Here is a 16,996-nt window from a genome sequence, read left to right on the forward strand (position 1 = left end):
TCTGGAGTGAAAGGACAGAGGTCACGCCTGCACTGCGCTAGATAATGACCTTTTGTATCTCTCCTCAGTAAAGAGCATCCACAGCAGTCAAAAGAATGCATTTTCTATGTAATTTTTAACAGTGAAAACAAGTATCACTGCTCAGCGTATTGGAGTTAATGAGCTGCACTAGAATAGACACTCAGTACTTCTGTATGTAGAGGGATAGTTCAACCAAAACAGAATTCCGTAATCATTCCAAACCTGTATGAAGTTCTTTATTCTGCAAAATACAAAGGAATTTTTCTTATTTATTTTTGTAATTCTCAGAATTTTTTGTAACATACAATGAAAGTCCATAGGGTTCAGTGTTGTTTTGGACCACATTGATTTTCATTGAATGGACAAAAACAGTTTCTTCAAAATGCCTTCTTTTCTGATTTGCAGATGAAGGAAGGACACGACATGACATGAGGGTGAATAAATAACAATTTTCATATTTGTGAACCGTCCCTTTATGGGGAAGACTTAGACACAAATGTATGGCCAGCGCAGGGTCTTAACCCTGTCACAAGCTATCACAGCCTCCAAAACATGACACACAACCACACACATGCAGAGAAATTAAATGGAATGGTACTTACGAGATGGGCCCACTATAATGGAGGTGAGGGTGGAGAGAGAGACAAAAAAATGGATAAAAATGAGATGAGTGACCTGGGAAAGTTGGATTTTGATTTGTATTTAGAACATGAAAAAAAAAATAGTCTGAGTGATTAATGAAACACAAGTGGGATGAAACAACAACGGCGAGGCAGTGACAGGAAAAGGAGATGAGGAGGAAGTGATGAGAGAAACTCTAAATTATGTTTCATCCATGTCATGTTGGAATTACCATAATTACAAGATGACTCTGAGCTGTCGACATCCTTGGGACTCACAAAAATATTAGTTTCTATGACAACACTCATAACGCTAAAAAAGATGCATGTGCACTTTTGTGGCTGATTAATTTGTTTAGAAATACTTCCATATATAGACAATACTTACTATAAACATTTCATATGTTAATATAATACTTACTAAAATACTTAAATATAATATCATATAATATACATTAATTTAGCTTTCTATTTTACATTTTATTTGCAATTTATTTTCTTTTTTTTTTACAAAATCTTGATCAAAGCACACACTAAGCAACGATGGTTACAATAAAAATATAGATGTTTGTAAGTACTTTCAACTTTCAACTCAATTATACAGCCATTTTGGTTGTTTCTACATGATATTAAAAATAAAAAAAAAATAAATAAAACAAATCCTAACCAATAAAAAAAACAACAAATAATATATATTCGACAAAAACAAAACATGGACAGTTTCGCAGTTGGAAAACTCAAAACTATGCTAATTCCAACATGACATGAACAAGAATGAACCCATGTTACAGATTCCTTGTGTCTGACAGTGAAGCCTACAATGTTTCTACAAAGCTGTATTAATAATATTTCAGTTTCACTCACACGCTGAATCATCTTCCATCAGCTGTAAGGTGAAATCATTCACAGCAAGTGTGCTGCTATAAACATCTATTAAGTGTGTGGAATATTCTTAATGCGTGCATGTTCCCAAGCCCACAGTCATGTTTTATGAAGCAAGATGTGACTCTAACCAGATGGAATTATGTTAATTGCATCTGGCAGCTTTAAATAAATGGCTGTTGCCATAGCACTTCAACTCCTGTAATCAGCAAAATGCCAGGCCAGCATGTGTGTGTGGGTCCGGGCTAATACAATTCAGACTCGGTCGAGTGTGTGTGAGAAAGATGCTAAAGTCAGAGAGAAGAATATAATAGAATTATTGTCAAATCCGTCAGATGTGCTGCTGTGTGGATGTGTATGTGCATGTGTGTGTGTTTGAGAGAGAGTTACTGAGCTAAGCAGCATTGTGCATCTGCACAGTTGTTGTAACTCACCGTGTACCTGAAGTGTTCCGGATGCTTCGGCTTTGCCCACGCTGTTCTCCGATAAACAGGTGTACGAGCCTTCATCTTCAGCTTTTACTTGAGTAAGACGCAGGCTGTTGTCGGCACGGATCTCAAACCTGCCAGGAAACACACACACACACACACACACACACACACACACACACACACAAAACAAAGTTATTGTCTAGTTTTTGCTTATAAACTTGAGTCCTACTGTTCTTTGCCAGCTGTATCAACAAAGTTTCACTACATTGGATTTTAACGGTGTAACGCTTCAGTGTGAATTATTAATTTATATAAATATTATGTTATTTGCCAAAATAATTTAATAAAATAATAATGTAAAAAATAATAAAAATATATTAAGCAAAGGTTTGCTATATATATATATATATATATATATATATATATATATATATATATATATATATATATATATATATATATATATAATAACTTACATTAAAATATAATTAGTTTATTTAAAATTATATTTATTTGATACATTAAAATTGTTATTATTAAAAGTGTACTATTGTTATTATAAATGTATAATTTATATGTATCCTTTTATTTTATTATGTGTTGAAAAAAACAATAAATCAATTTATAATAAATTCAAAATATTAAGTAATAATTATATATATATATATATATATATATAATATATAAATGTTTAATATTGTTTACATATATAGATAGATAGATAGATAGATAGATAGATAGATAGATAGATAGATAGATAGATAGATAGATAGATTGATAGATAAGCAATATTAAACATTTTAATTTAAGTGTTTTATTAAAAATTATACTTATATAATATTTAGATAATACATTAAAATGATTATTATTAGTAGTAGTATTACTAGCATTATGCCTATATTCAGTATAAAATAATGAGTCATTTTTGTCTTTTATCATATTGCTGAAGGCACTATTTTATTGCTTGTGATTGATCTCACCTTCCCCGAGGAAGTTCTCCTTCCTCTTTCCTCCAGCGTATGGTGGGAGTGGGGTCTCCCTGAACCTCACACTGAAAATCCACTGTGTCATCGGCAAGGACCACCTGATTCACAGGTCTCCGTACAAACATGGGCCGCTCTACCAGAGAAAGAATTCCCAGAGATATCAATGTGAGAGCGAAAGTGAGAAAATGAGAGACAGCATAAAGTAGAATTACAAACCTACCAAACACTACAAGCTCAGCAGGGTCACTGTCCTTCTCTCCAACCATATTAGTGCCAACACACACATACATTCCTGCATCACTCTTCCTTGTGTTTGAGATCATCAGCTTCCCTCCACGGATCTGTAAAGAAAAAGCACATCAAGATCTGTCAGGGGTACGCGTTTAGAAAAACATCTAAGAGAAAAAGACACTAAAAAACTCAGTTGGTCCCCATGGGAAGCCAAACATGCTGTGATGATGGATTCTGGGCTCTGGAAAAAAAAATAAATACTAAAGTAAAAGCCAGTTTGGTTGTTTTATGAAATACTTGACACAGAGAGGGCAGCCAAACTGATACATTTAATAAAAGTGCTTTAATAGCCCATTTAGTCGAGTGGCTGATAAGAGAGTCATAGAACGGACAAAAAGAAAGAGAGAGACACGAACAAAAGAACAGTGTTGTACTGTTGAGAGAACAGAGAGAGATATATAAATATAAAATTCCTATTTGACAGTTTGTGCATGTTTGTTTGAGTTTTTAAGAGTAATGTCCTCTCTGAACTTCTTTGTTTTTCAAAATGTTACCATACATTGCTTCTATTCAAAATGGATTTGTATCCATGCTTTGTCAATATTAGATGGAAAAAATAATAAAGTACATTGAAATTAAGATTCATTTTATAGTCAATAAAAATTGAATCTTTACTCTTTAATATTTGAAGTTTTCAGTGTCACATGATCCTTCAGATATGATGACTTTGTGCTCAAGAAACATTTCTTATCATTATTATCACCAATGTTGAAAACATTGTGCTGCTTAATATTTTTATGGAAACCATGATGTATATATTTTTTAGGATTCTTTGATGCATAGAACAAAAATGGTATTTATTTGACACGTAGGCCTGTTTGAAAATGTATAGAAAGAAAGAAAAAGAGAAGAGAGAAATGAGGACATTCACCGTTATCCTCTCGTCCTTGTCGTTGACTTTCACATTGTTCCTCTTCCAGGAGATAGTGGGTTCCGGGTGTCCTCGTGGAGGGATGCACTCCATCACTGCCGGCTCCCCTGCTGCCACCACCACGTCACTGGGGGTCTGTCGGAAATCATCCCGGAGAACTGAAGAAACCGGGAGAAAAGACTAAAATGATCAGCAACTGGGATTGACGATCACTATGAATATAATAACTCCACAAACAGCTACACTTTATTGTGCTATGCAGCAGCATTTTTGGGATATTAGTTTATCACTTTGCAATCATTTTGTTAGTTAGCTTCTCTGGTTTAATTTGTTTGCAATGATGTCCTGTTCTCCCCCTAGTCTTAATTTGCACACTGTCCATGTCAGCCTGATAAATAATGCAATGTTTCCTCTAACACATGACTATGAATAATTAAATCAGTTAGACACGGGCAAAATCACCATTTTTTGTTACTGATACTAATACAAAAAATGTCACAAACAGAAGACAAGAATGGCAGTGTGTGCAAAAACACATACAGAACATGCAAACACAAAAATTGCAACACAGGCAATAACCAACAGCACAATTATCCTTTAATCGACCTTCCTGCACCTTTGTGGCTGATGATATCAGGTCCCCTCTCAATCTGGATTTCCATTTTATTGCCATTTATCAGATTCCTTAGTGCCGGAACTGCCAATACTTTAATCTGACCCGTGCTTTATCAGCCCCTCTAAATCGTTCTGCAGCTGCACGCTTCCAATTGGTGTTTGTGGCCCAGAGCGAAAGGTCTGCATTCAGATAGAGCGGATGGAAGTGGAAGGCTTTCGATATTGTGCTGGATCAGATCCAAAAATGAACCAAACTATGGCTCTCTCACTCAGAACACAATATCCAGAGCTCAGACAGCAAATAAATCCACTGAAATAGGACCCTGTTTTAGTCGGCAAGCCATGAGAGAAGGACATTTTAAAAGTTTCCTTTATAGCCAAAGGGAACAGACTGAACTCAAACACTAAAACAGGCAGCAGACACTAAATAGTGCCTGAAGAAATTCTATTGTATTTTTTTCATATCTTGATAAATCAGCAATTTCACCTTTCCTTTTTTTCATTCACTAATAATTGCTTTCTGCTTATTCACAAAGAAAGAGTTTATTTCAATTTCTGTCAGCTTCAGATCCGTTGTATGTGTATGTATGTATGTATATGTATGTGCATATATATACAGTATATATACACACATACACACACACACACATTGTTTTTTTTGTTTTTTTTTGTAATGAACAGACTCAAATACCATCAAAATGCCATCCTTCCTCGTTCTCTTTTTCTCTTGACTGACCTGAACCTCTCCAAATTCTGTAATCCAACCAAAACTGACAGAGGTCTCATAACAGTCCGAAGACAGTAATTTCTCTCTTCCCATCCATCTTTTTCACACTCTCTCTCAACCCTGACCACTTCACACGTCTCCTCAAAATCACACAATCTGAAAAGTTTGAGGGCTGAGAGATCTTTTTTGTTACAGCATATCAGAAGTGTTACATAAACTTTCTGAACACTTCCTAACATAAAGGCAGTTTTCTGAAGCTGCAGAGGTTGTGCTTTATGCCATAATTTGCACATCAAGCCCTAACAATGATTAATTAATTATAGAGAGACGACGGGGTAAAAATGTTGCATATTAAAACAGTCCAAGTGGTGGTATCGACGATCCTTTCTAAAATCGGTATCTCAGTTCTAGACAGCACTGGTGGGATCTAGTATGTGTGAATTTACTGAAAAAGCATTTTGTATCTGCAAAAATAATTCACAATAATAATTTTGTAACACTTCAAGCCATTATCTGACCTGAACATAATTTTTTTATTTTTTTATTATTATTACTCAGGTCAAACAATATATATTGTATATAACAACAAATTAAACATGTTCACAGTCCCACTGTCCTTAAAATGATCCCATTACACATTAGCATTTTAAGATAAACATGTATGAATGTTATGAATACTCTCATAAATGCAAGTCATTAGTCTTATCTGCCAAAATCTATCATTGTCATGCAACTTAATAGATCGACGGCACCACAGTCAAGGTCTGTGGCTTGGGGACACCGTCTGTCCTTCAGCAGCGCGAGCGGTTAGTGAGAGTTTGATGCTATCTCAAGGTCCCTAATACCTCTTGATGAGCAGAGGAACTGGAGTGTTTCTGCGGCGGATCCTTAAGATTAGAGTCACAAATCTTTAGAGGCACTATGAATCGATATAATGCGAGATTTATTATAGCCGAAACAGACTGAAAAGCCACGCATGGACAAAAAACAGCCTGACACCAGTTGGAATAAAAAAAAATTGTTTTCGCCTATCAATTATGGGTGAGAATTAATTGGTGCATAGGATGTGTTTACGTGGATGTAAGTGAATCAGCATGTACACTTTCACTTCAGGATGGATAATGTACGGCCATTACGTCTAAATTACCATGTCATCGCGGCGGGCGGGAGAGTTTGGTTTGATGAATGAAGCTCTCCGAGCATGTGCTAGTGAATATAAATTGTTGATAAATCTAAAGCAGGACAACAGAACAGGCAGATATTAGCGTTAGCTATTTGGGGCGCCCCTCTTTGCACCTCTAATGAATGTCTGTCAGCTGCCGCTGTTTTAATTTCCTTTCCTTCAAATGTATGCGATGGAGTGGCGTCAAGCTTGAATATACATTACACTTGGTGAGGATGTCATGGTGAATGATGGTGGCATTCCTGCTTGACAAACATGAGTATAATTGGATGTCTACTGACGTCGCGTTTTAAAATAGGAAAAAACCAAAGCCAGTTGTGGAAATCACATTTCATTAAGCTATTCGAAGGTTTGCTTTTTTCTGTCTATGATGCTTTTTTTTTTTAATTAATGTGCACCGCTAACAAAAAATGCTGAATTTTACTTTAAGCCTGGTTCATACTACTCGATTTTAGCCTGATTTGGCATAGGATGTAGTAAATGACAATGGGCGTTTCAATCAGAAACAATCATAAATCTATTTCAATAAACCAAAATAATACAATTCATCAAGTTACCACTATGAAATACTGAAAAAAAGTTAAAAAAAAAACTAAAAAAAAAACCATTCTACCTCCATTCTCTTTGACAGTCCATATTGTCCTCGTCATGCAATTCAGATTTGTGTCCACTGTCAGCCATTGTTTGTTTACTCTCTATCTAGTCCTACCATATCGATGACAGCATGCATGTCGTTAAAGAAGGCAAGCGATGAATGTTCGGGTAGCAATGTGTAGACACAAAAATATCTTCTTCACGACACGACAAGATTTTAGGAGTCAAAATCACACAATCTGACACAGTGACTGTCATAACCGACAAAAAATTGTGTAGTCTGAACCGGTCTTTAATTTACTAGCAGTTTTTTCCCCCTTTATTTGCAACAAAAGAAACAACAACAGAAAAAAAAAAATGCATTAATAACAGTCATCTTCAGAAGGGTCATAGTAAAACAATCATACTGTCACAGTTGAGCACAAACCAGTAGAATTTATTATTAATGTATAAAAGCTATAAACCATGAGATGACTCATAGAACAGTTATTTTACCATGATTAAGGGGTTATATACAGTATATATACAATATATATATCATGGTAAAATAACTGTTCTGTGAGTCCTCTCATGGTTTATTGCTTTATTAGATGCCAAAACAACATCAGTACTGTTTCAAAGCAAGTCTTAAACATCTTCACAAGATTTTAGTCAGCAGGGCAATGAGCGTTAGTCAAATCTATTTGAGCAAGTTTGAATCCTTGGCCCTACCTGCAGCTTTAATTAACCCCCATGAACCGGTCCCGAAACACACTGTATGAGAGCTTTCAACTAATTAATTTCCACACACACACACACTCACATGCATATAAACAGCACTGAACAGGAGAGTCCTGTGGGCTTATGGAAATCTAATGTTGCCCTGTCAAGCAAACAACAGATCCAGTTCCCCTGAGAAAGGCGCCCACTGATCTGAGGGAAAATGAAGTTCTCGGGAACTTTCCCATTCTTGCCACAAATACGGCTTCTAGTAAACAAGCAAACTTGCTATAATTATTAGAGGTGCTTTCTAAGCCAATAAAAAGTAAGTATCATCTTATCTTGTTCCTATCTTGACAATCATGACCTTAAGATAAGGTACAAATGACTCTTTAACAGGTGGGAAAGGGTATAATTTCAAACTAGTCCTGGATCATATCTGACCAAGAGAACTTCTATAAACCCTGATTAGACTGCCAATTACCCATAAACCCTAGGGATGAAGGATTAAGACTATGACCTTCGACCCCTTACGTCGGCCTCGGGGGGAAACCCCCTCTCCTTCTCCTTCTCTCAATCACTTCTATCTTCTCTGAAAACAAAGTCAGTGTAATCCTACCCGTGAGCGCTGCAGTCCACTTCAATTACCTCCCTCGGCTGCCACTATAGCTGCATTCTATGGGGCATGGCTAATCAATCCCCCCGACTCGCAACCCATTCCCCTCTCAAAAATCAATTCTTCCATCCCTGCTCCTTCATTAATTTTAAAGTCAGGTCTCTGACATTGTAAGGTATCCCTTAAAACCACCAGCATACGGACTCTGCTGGGGGCTTTCACTTGCACCCAATGCAGCTGTCTATAAAATCATAAGTCTGTTTTTGTTTGAGTCACTCACTAACCGGCAGGTGAAAGGCTTTACAAAATTCAATTCAGAAGCGGAGACTGGTCTGTTTGAGGTCTTTTTCAGCATTACAACCAGTCTGGATTGCTGAAATGTGCATTTAAAATAGCTCTAAACATGACCACAGGTTGTCTTGATGTTTTTTCTTTGTCATATCGAGATCTTCAACAAAGCAGAAGTTTCTAGACTAAACGCACAAATGCATCCACTTAGCAATCATTCACACCTAATGAAATGCTTTAGCGTCAAGCACGATCAGGCATTCAGAAGCATGTTACTTTGTTGCCTGAAAGCTTGTGTGTTTTACGAGCCCTCATGAATGAAATCTAATACTCAAATGTATGAGGAGAAATGACAAATGGCTCTCTCTCAGTGATGAAAGGTTTATGTTTGCAAGGGTGCTGTCGGCATTTGAGTTGGTCATCTGTCAATCTGTCCTCTCCGCATGAAACGATCCGTCACATGCTCAGACATACACATAGACAAGCGCCTGCTGAAGATGGCTTCATCAAAGAAGACATGGGCTGTAATCTCAGCGCATGATCATTAATCTTGCAAGGCATTAATCTTATTAAATTCGGTTCAGGAAATCATATACTGTGTCAATATCACTTTTACAAGCTCTAATCCGTGTGCCTAGATATTAAAAATCTGCACCACTCCCTCCAAGGTGAATTTGATTTACGAATGGACAGGTGCCCAATGATGCATCTTACATGTTTATGATTTCATACTATTTAATTACTCTCACTCCATTCGCTTAAAATTCAAGCTATGTGTGTTTAGCATGCATAATCAGGTGAACAGGTGGTAGCTGACAGGCAGGCTATTGATTTATCTGACTGAGGTATAATGCTAATCATTATCTGCGTGTGTGGACATATGGGGAGCTTTAGGCCTGTCCGCTGGCCCCTCAACCCTCTCATCTTCTTTAAATGGCCACATTTGTCCTCCAGCCCCCTGGATGTCCACTTATCCACAATAGACCACCCCTGACCACCCTATACCAAAGAAGACCTGAGGCAGGAAAAGGAAAAAAAACAAAAAACTTCCACTCATACAGACACCCACCACCACTAAAAAAAGACCTGGGGGGGGGGGGGTTTGAAAGAAGTCTTTTTAATACTCATGCATTTATTTGATCATAAATACTGTAAAAACAGTAATATTTTTAAATATTATTATCCCTGTGATGGAAAAGCTGAATTTTATTCAGCCATTACTCCAGTTTTCAATGTTAAATGATCCAAGAAACATTTCTTATTATCATCAATGTTAAAAACAGTGCTTATTCTTTGATAAGTAGACAAGAAAAGCATTTATTTGAAATGGAAATATTGTATAACAGTATAAATTAATGTCACGTTTGAAAAATGCAATGCATCTTTGCCAAATAAAAGTATTAATTTGTCAATTATATAATCTTACTGACCCCAAACTTTTTATCTGTAGTGTATATATAGATTACACAGATATAGACTAAGAGTTCGAAACACTGCATTTGGTGCATAAAATTTAGAGCTTTAACAGTTTGTAGAGATGCTTTTTACAAGGAAATTGAAGAAACACACAGATATTCATAAAAATATGTCCTGGGAAAAAGATGGGTCCTCATGGGCAGCCAAGTATTGGCTAAAAATATTACAGCAAGATATTTAATGGGTTTCTCTTGAGCGGTCTCAGTGTATGAGTGATTTCCTTCTGTTCTCTGTAGTGATTTGTGGCTGCCACTAAGAGTTCCCTTGTGGAGTCAACACAGCAGCTTTGAGAAAGAGTACTTCTCCTGAATACACCTGTCTCTGGCACACTTGAAAGGACATCTCAATATCTTCCTCCAAATCTCTGGACAGATGTGGCTAAGCCTTTGGCCTGCAGTCAGTTATGGCAGGAAACAATATATCAGACATGCCCACAACTTCAAGCAAAAGAACTTGTGACATTTTGAGGAATTTAAACTCTAATCTTCTCTGCCATCAATGACACTTCAGAGGATAAAAGGGATCTAGATCAGGTTTCCTATCTTCTGGCTATGAGATGCCACAGCAGCTTGGAAGTAGTTGGATTTCAGAGGTCTTCTACAGTCACATTAGCATCAGTATGGCCCGGTGCCGAACACATCTGTTGCCATCGATGGACCCACGGGCTGGACTGGCTCCTGACAGAAGTTGGGGGGGGGGGGGGGGACAGGAGCAAAGAGGGGTGGAGAGGTAACCAGGGAGTTGGGGATTGGATCTGACGCTTGAGGCACGTGCAGCTTGGACATCTTTCCCTTTCTCCTACCCCCACCAGATAACATCCCCTCCACCACACACAAAGACACACTACAGTGTGCGCTCACACACACACAGCGATCAGCTGCCTTCGATGTTTCATCATCCCAAACCCCGATAGGATCAAAGAGGCCTCTCTAGACATAATGAGCCCGGTGCGAGCTCAGGGCAGAAGCCCAGACTGATATTGCCTTGGGGACAGTGGGAAATCAACGCTGCTTGTATGCCATACTCACGTTTTTCTGTCTTTTTTGGGCTTTTGTTTGCGGTGGCATTAGCATGTGCGTGTTTGTCATCATCTCAACATTCATTTAGATGCTGTCTCTGCTGCTTAGCCATCACCTGAGTCCTGTTAGAACACAACAGCTGGGATACCACACTCTCTCCATCTCTCTCTTTCACAGATGATTGATGAAAAGCATCTAGATGCACTGATGTGGTGACTACGCACAAAAAATACTTTCCTCCATGTGTAAGAAACGCTCGGACCCACCAGGCTGACATTAATATTCAGGTACCGTCACAGCTTAAGGGCTAAAAGTATATTAAACAGGACAAACAATCCAAGTGAAAAGGCTTAAAGCTAAATTACCAATTTTGTGCGGTTTCACAGATCCGCCCAAAAAGATTAACAATTTCTGACAACTCTGGTTTAAATAGAAAAAAAACTCAAGTAAAGCTAAACACAAATATAAGCAGTAAAAAAAAGCTGTTTTCTACATAATATAATCTGCTGTACAAGCAAACAAACAAGCAACCAAATAAATATAATTAAGCAAAATAATAATAAAAATAAATAAAATAAAATACTAAACCAAACATTTTAAAGCACAGATTAAAGCACTTATTTGTTTTTTAGCAAAAAATAAACAGCATCTGCAATAGCGGGCATTAAACATAAAACTAAAAAGTAAATAAGGAAAGAAATAAATAGCACTTGCAATATCTGATCAACTTGTAAATATATAAGAAAGAAAGAAATTTTATGATTAAATAAATAAATAAATACATGATTGTACAACTGCAATCTTTGGGTTGCACATTCTGGGACACAAGTCAGCTTTACAATACTCATAAACCCACCGTGTCAAGAAATAACAGTGATATTTCATCTTTTTATGACCCAAAAGCGCTCCCCAGCAGACCTATCCAGCCTGATGAAATGATATGCATTCTATATGAGGGACAGAAAGAATGAGAGACGGAGAGATGTATGAGACGTGCTGCCAAGGTACATCATTTCAAGGCTCTTAACTGTCCATAAACAGGCCCGTCTGGTCTTCCCCAAAACCTTTTAGCCCTCGCCATGTCAGGGCGACAAATTGAAGTTATAAATGAGTATTCTTTATAGGAAAGCTGCATGTGCAGCGCTGGAGGTGGGGGTCATTATCCAGGAAAGGAGGAGGAGGAAGGGGGGCATTTGACCGACGGTGGGATCCAGAGGCACAGAGCCAGAGGAATCGACTCTAACCTCCACCCCATTCACTGTTAATCACTGTCCCACCAGCAGCTGTCTGAAGCGGCCCATGCTAGCTACATCAGGGTACGCCAGCCTCATTTAAATGACAGAGAGGTGGTGTTTCATACAGAGAAGACTAATAAAGAGATGGCCATCAGGGAGGGAAACAATCTAGTCATTTCAAATGTGCACTCTGACTGCATAAAGATTCAGTAAATGGTTTTTTGAGAATATTCGAATGGTTGATGCCCATCACACATAATCTTTCTTCTGAAAACTGTTTTAGAAATGAGCTCATGTCTAAACCCTTCACAGCCCTCTATAGGAACTTCATACACAAGATTCAGCTCTATCCTCAAGATATTCGCAGGCTCTCTGGTTTGATGCTAGATGGGTCTTTAAAGGGGTAGTTCACCTAAAAATAATCATTTTGGCATTTACTCACCCTTATGTCATTCCAAACCTCTACAGCTTTCTTTATTTGGTGGTACTCAAAAGATATTTAGATTTGATATCCAATGTTGTTTTGGGTGCAGGGACTTCCTTTGTTTGGACAAAAACAGCTTAAATGTTAGCACTTACAGATCAAATCCTTTTTTATCAGAATAAAGGATCTAAACTAAATCAGACAAGACTAAAATTTTCTCATCTTTGAAGCCTAATAAGAGGTCAGCTCCAAACCATTTGCATAACCTCCCTTACGGCCCAATTTCATTGTATTATGAAGCGTTTCGCAACAACTGAAGCTACAAAACCACTTCAATCAAGTGTTTTGGAGGGAAAACAGCTGCTCTGTGGGTGGCTGACTGTCTAACACATTCACCCTACTGTAAACTCATCATTATTCAGTGCTTGGGTGCGTTGTGTGTGCAAACCGTTACCAGTCTCTGCGCCGCTGGACACAACGCTGGCCCACAAAACGCCTGAGTGGAGAACAAAAGTAAAGGAGACAAGGGGATGAGGGATGGGAGAATCTCTGTATTGATGGCACATCCAGGAGGAGAGCCCCAGGCCACCCCATAGCTGGTCTTTTTGAATGCAGATACCGACAACAATAAGTCCATTAGTGATGTGATGGTGGAGGCTAATAGAGACATGGTCTTTGGAAAGAAAGAGGATTACTTTAATCTAGTGATGGTCTGCACTTCTTAAGCTTAATGAGAGGATGGAAACAAACTTTGTCTTTGTCCATCATCAACCCCCTTTCTGCTAATGAAATGTCCCCCAATAGGGATCCACAGCCATCTGGGGGAAACTGAAATGTCCAACTGTCTAAAATGAGCCAGCAGGGTGAATTAAGGTGATCTTTTTTTTTTTTACTTGTGTAATTGTCACCGCAACACTGAAGAGTAATAAATGAGACCCCAACCACAAGATTACACTTAGATTATGACAGTGGTCTTACAGACTTGCTGCAATTGAATATTTAGGCATGCAACGATATTAAAATACTCTGGCCAATAAGGATATTAAAATTCTATATTATATTTTGTGTGGAAAAAAAATTAACTTATGATTAGTTAATTAACTTGCAAAAAGATTAAATTATGTAATACACAGAGATACACAAATGTGGACATGACACTGCTTTTGAAGAAGTTAAATGGCATGAAACCTGCATCAGATATACTGTCAAAAGCTTTTATGCTTTTGTACAAAAACAAGTATAGAGCTTGCAAATGGAATTTAACAATCACGAGAACAATGTCTAAAATAATCAATGTGCCACCAGCAAATATGTTACTTGTTTAATGGATTCTCAATAGACTGCAGAAATCGAATGGAGTATGAGCCTATGAGGCAACTACAGTGCTTTTTTACCACACCACACGTGGTACTGAAATCATAAGAGGAGACAGGGCTCAAACTCAGCGGAGCAGTCAAATTCTAAGAGCGCTCTACATGACGTGTCAAAGCATATCAGTAGGACAGGTCTCAGGATAAGGTTTGACATTGAAGCCTGTCCTCGTAGGGGTTTGGGGAAGCATTCTTGTTCATGCAAAATCCTCTGATCCTTCAAGGTGAGCCCCTCTGCTAAAAGGAGCTAGGTAGAGAATTATACGCTTCTGAAACAGACATCACAAACGCGCACAGGCTGTGATGTGCGCCGCCTTCTTTTTGGATTGGATTGGCTGGGGAATTTGATTGGTTGAAACTACTTAATAAAATTGAAAAGTCATCTTTTGTTCCGGAATCTTTGTGTGATCAGTTTTTGTGACCTTGAATTTTAACATTTACAAGAAAAGAACTGGGACAGATTTGTGTTACTGTAAAGGACCAAAACCAGTAAAAGGAATTAAAGCAAGTATTACTTTTGCTGGCTGTGTGTGTCTCCATGCACTCCTACCTTCTAAAGACAGACCAATATCCTGGCCCATTGCTCTCTCCCATCTCTCCGATGCCAGCTGGCAATGCCAACGCGAGAGAGGCAATCAATCATCCCAGGGCTGGTGCCTGCACAAACTCTCTGGGTATATGGACTGCACAGTCACATATGCAGTGGAAGGAAAATAATTTAGCATTCCAACGACCGGTTCCCATCAATCACAGCACATAAACAGGCTTACTAACTTAATTTTAAGCTTAACTGTTGTTTCCCCACTCTACAGATCTGAGGTGCTTTAAAAATAAGGCTAAAGTTCAGATCTTGATCATGGATCAAAATGTCGTCCTACAGGAAGCCCTTAAACTCTGCTTGCAATCTATTATGCCAGAAAATGGACAATTACAATTTTATGATCTCTGTTAGGGAAATGAATAGATGCAATTAAGCATCCCTATGGTGGTCAGGCTCTCCCAAAGTCGACAACAATGATTACACATTCATTTAACCACAACCACAGAGTGAGTGAAATGACTGAGGGGTATGAGGGATACGAGTAAGCAAAATTGCAAATTAAAATGTTATAAACCAGAAAGTTTAGACTCTAAAATCTAATTGGATGAGCCACATTCTGTGTGAGCTGCACACAGGTAAATGTAATGCATCTATTATCACCATTATGAACTATATTACTCGGCAGAAGTAAAATAATTATTTTTTGTGATTATTATTTATTATTATTGAATTGTATTTAGTTATATTTAAATAAATTAATATAATTATTAAGTATTTAGATATTATTATTAATATTATTTCAGTTTTATTATAACAGTATATTTAGATGATGATGATGATGATGATGATTAAATGTACTAATAATAAATGTAACTACTAATATAATATTTAAACCAAATAAACTGAGGTATAACTACAGAGAGATAAATGAGAGTTGCTGATGTCTCAGAGTTGGTGGCAATGAATGAAAGTGGTTGGTGGCTCCCCTAGGGTGTCAGAGGTGGGCTGCATTGTCCCTTGTCTCCTGTCTGCTCTGGTCATAACCCTAACTATACAAAAGCACACAGATGCACCCCTGCTCATCAAGTTGAGTGGGGGGGTTTAGTCCAAACTCCTCCTTGCACCACCTGTTGCTCATTCAGCTAAACACTCTCTCTCGTTTCCTTTTACATTTCCCTCTCTTATTCTTTCTGTCCCCCAGCAGTTTATTATGACTATCTTCACTGCATATCTCTCCTCTCCCTCCGAGGTGGCCTTGTGTTCATATGTCTAATCTGTGTTACTCGTGGCTGGCTTTAATTAATTCATTACGTAGTTAGAGAGTTAAATAGCCCAGGGACAGAAGGCTTGTGTCACCCCGTGTCCGAATGACCCCACCCTGTCAGCAGTAACCCTGACCCCTGGAGTTCGACGGGCTAAGTGATCTCATTATTACTGCCCGGCGCGTCTGGACAGACCGGGTCCTGGGGTAGGCTTGCGCGGGTTAATTCTAGCATTTGCTAGAAAAACGCATTTGTAACTTGGCACCTCTTCAATATTTCGGTAAATTCAGGAAGATTAATAGCTCACATATTTACAACAAAGACTCTGGAATAATAAATCTACTTTGTGGACGCATCTCATAAAAGTCTAAATGTTTTACTGAAATTGTCTTCTGAGTCTGATGAAATCTGATTCATGCAGTTTTTATAGCTGTATCAGGGTGTGTCGGTGCATTAGAGCTACAGTAAAGGACTGCTCAAATTTAATTAAAAATCTTTACAATGCTTTTTTACAGTGCCTTTTTCTGCTGGTTTCATAATCAATTTATACTGAGGAGTTTCAAAATCTTAACTGCTCCAGGCCACCCTTCTGCACCCACACGAGTCTAGATCCAAGGCAATAAGGTTAATAGCACAGAGGGCAGGTGGCCCAGAGGGGGACAGCATGCCCTGCTGAACATAAGAAAATATTACTTTAGATTTGTCCTGGACTGAGGGGCTTGACCCATTCAAGTGCAAGGAGGAGTTTAGACTAAACCCCCACTCAACCCCCATAGGCTTATCTGTCAGGATGTCTCCAGCATAAACCCAGACATGATGACAATCCTAGTTACAATTCAGTCCGA

The 16,996-nt window shown here is 38.1% G+C and overlaps 1 pseudogene; it reads right to left on the reverse strand.

The window, feature by feature from the left end:
• The window catches only part of LOC109098039, a 120,340-nt pseudogene that overhangs the window by 29,935 nt on the left and 73,409 nt on the right, over nucleotides 1–16,996 (reverse strand).

The sequence above is a fragment of the Cyprinus carpio genome, chromosome A10, assembly GCF_018340385.1.
Source record: "Cyprinus carpio isolate SPL01 chromosome A10, ASM1834038v1, whole genome shotgun sequence".
Classification (NCBI taxonomy): domain Eukaryota; kingdom Metazoa; phylum Chordata; class Actinopteri; order Cypriniformes; family Cyprinidae; genus Cyprinus; species Cyprinus carpio.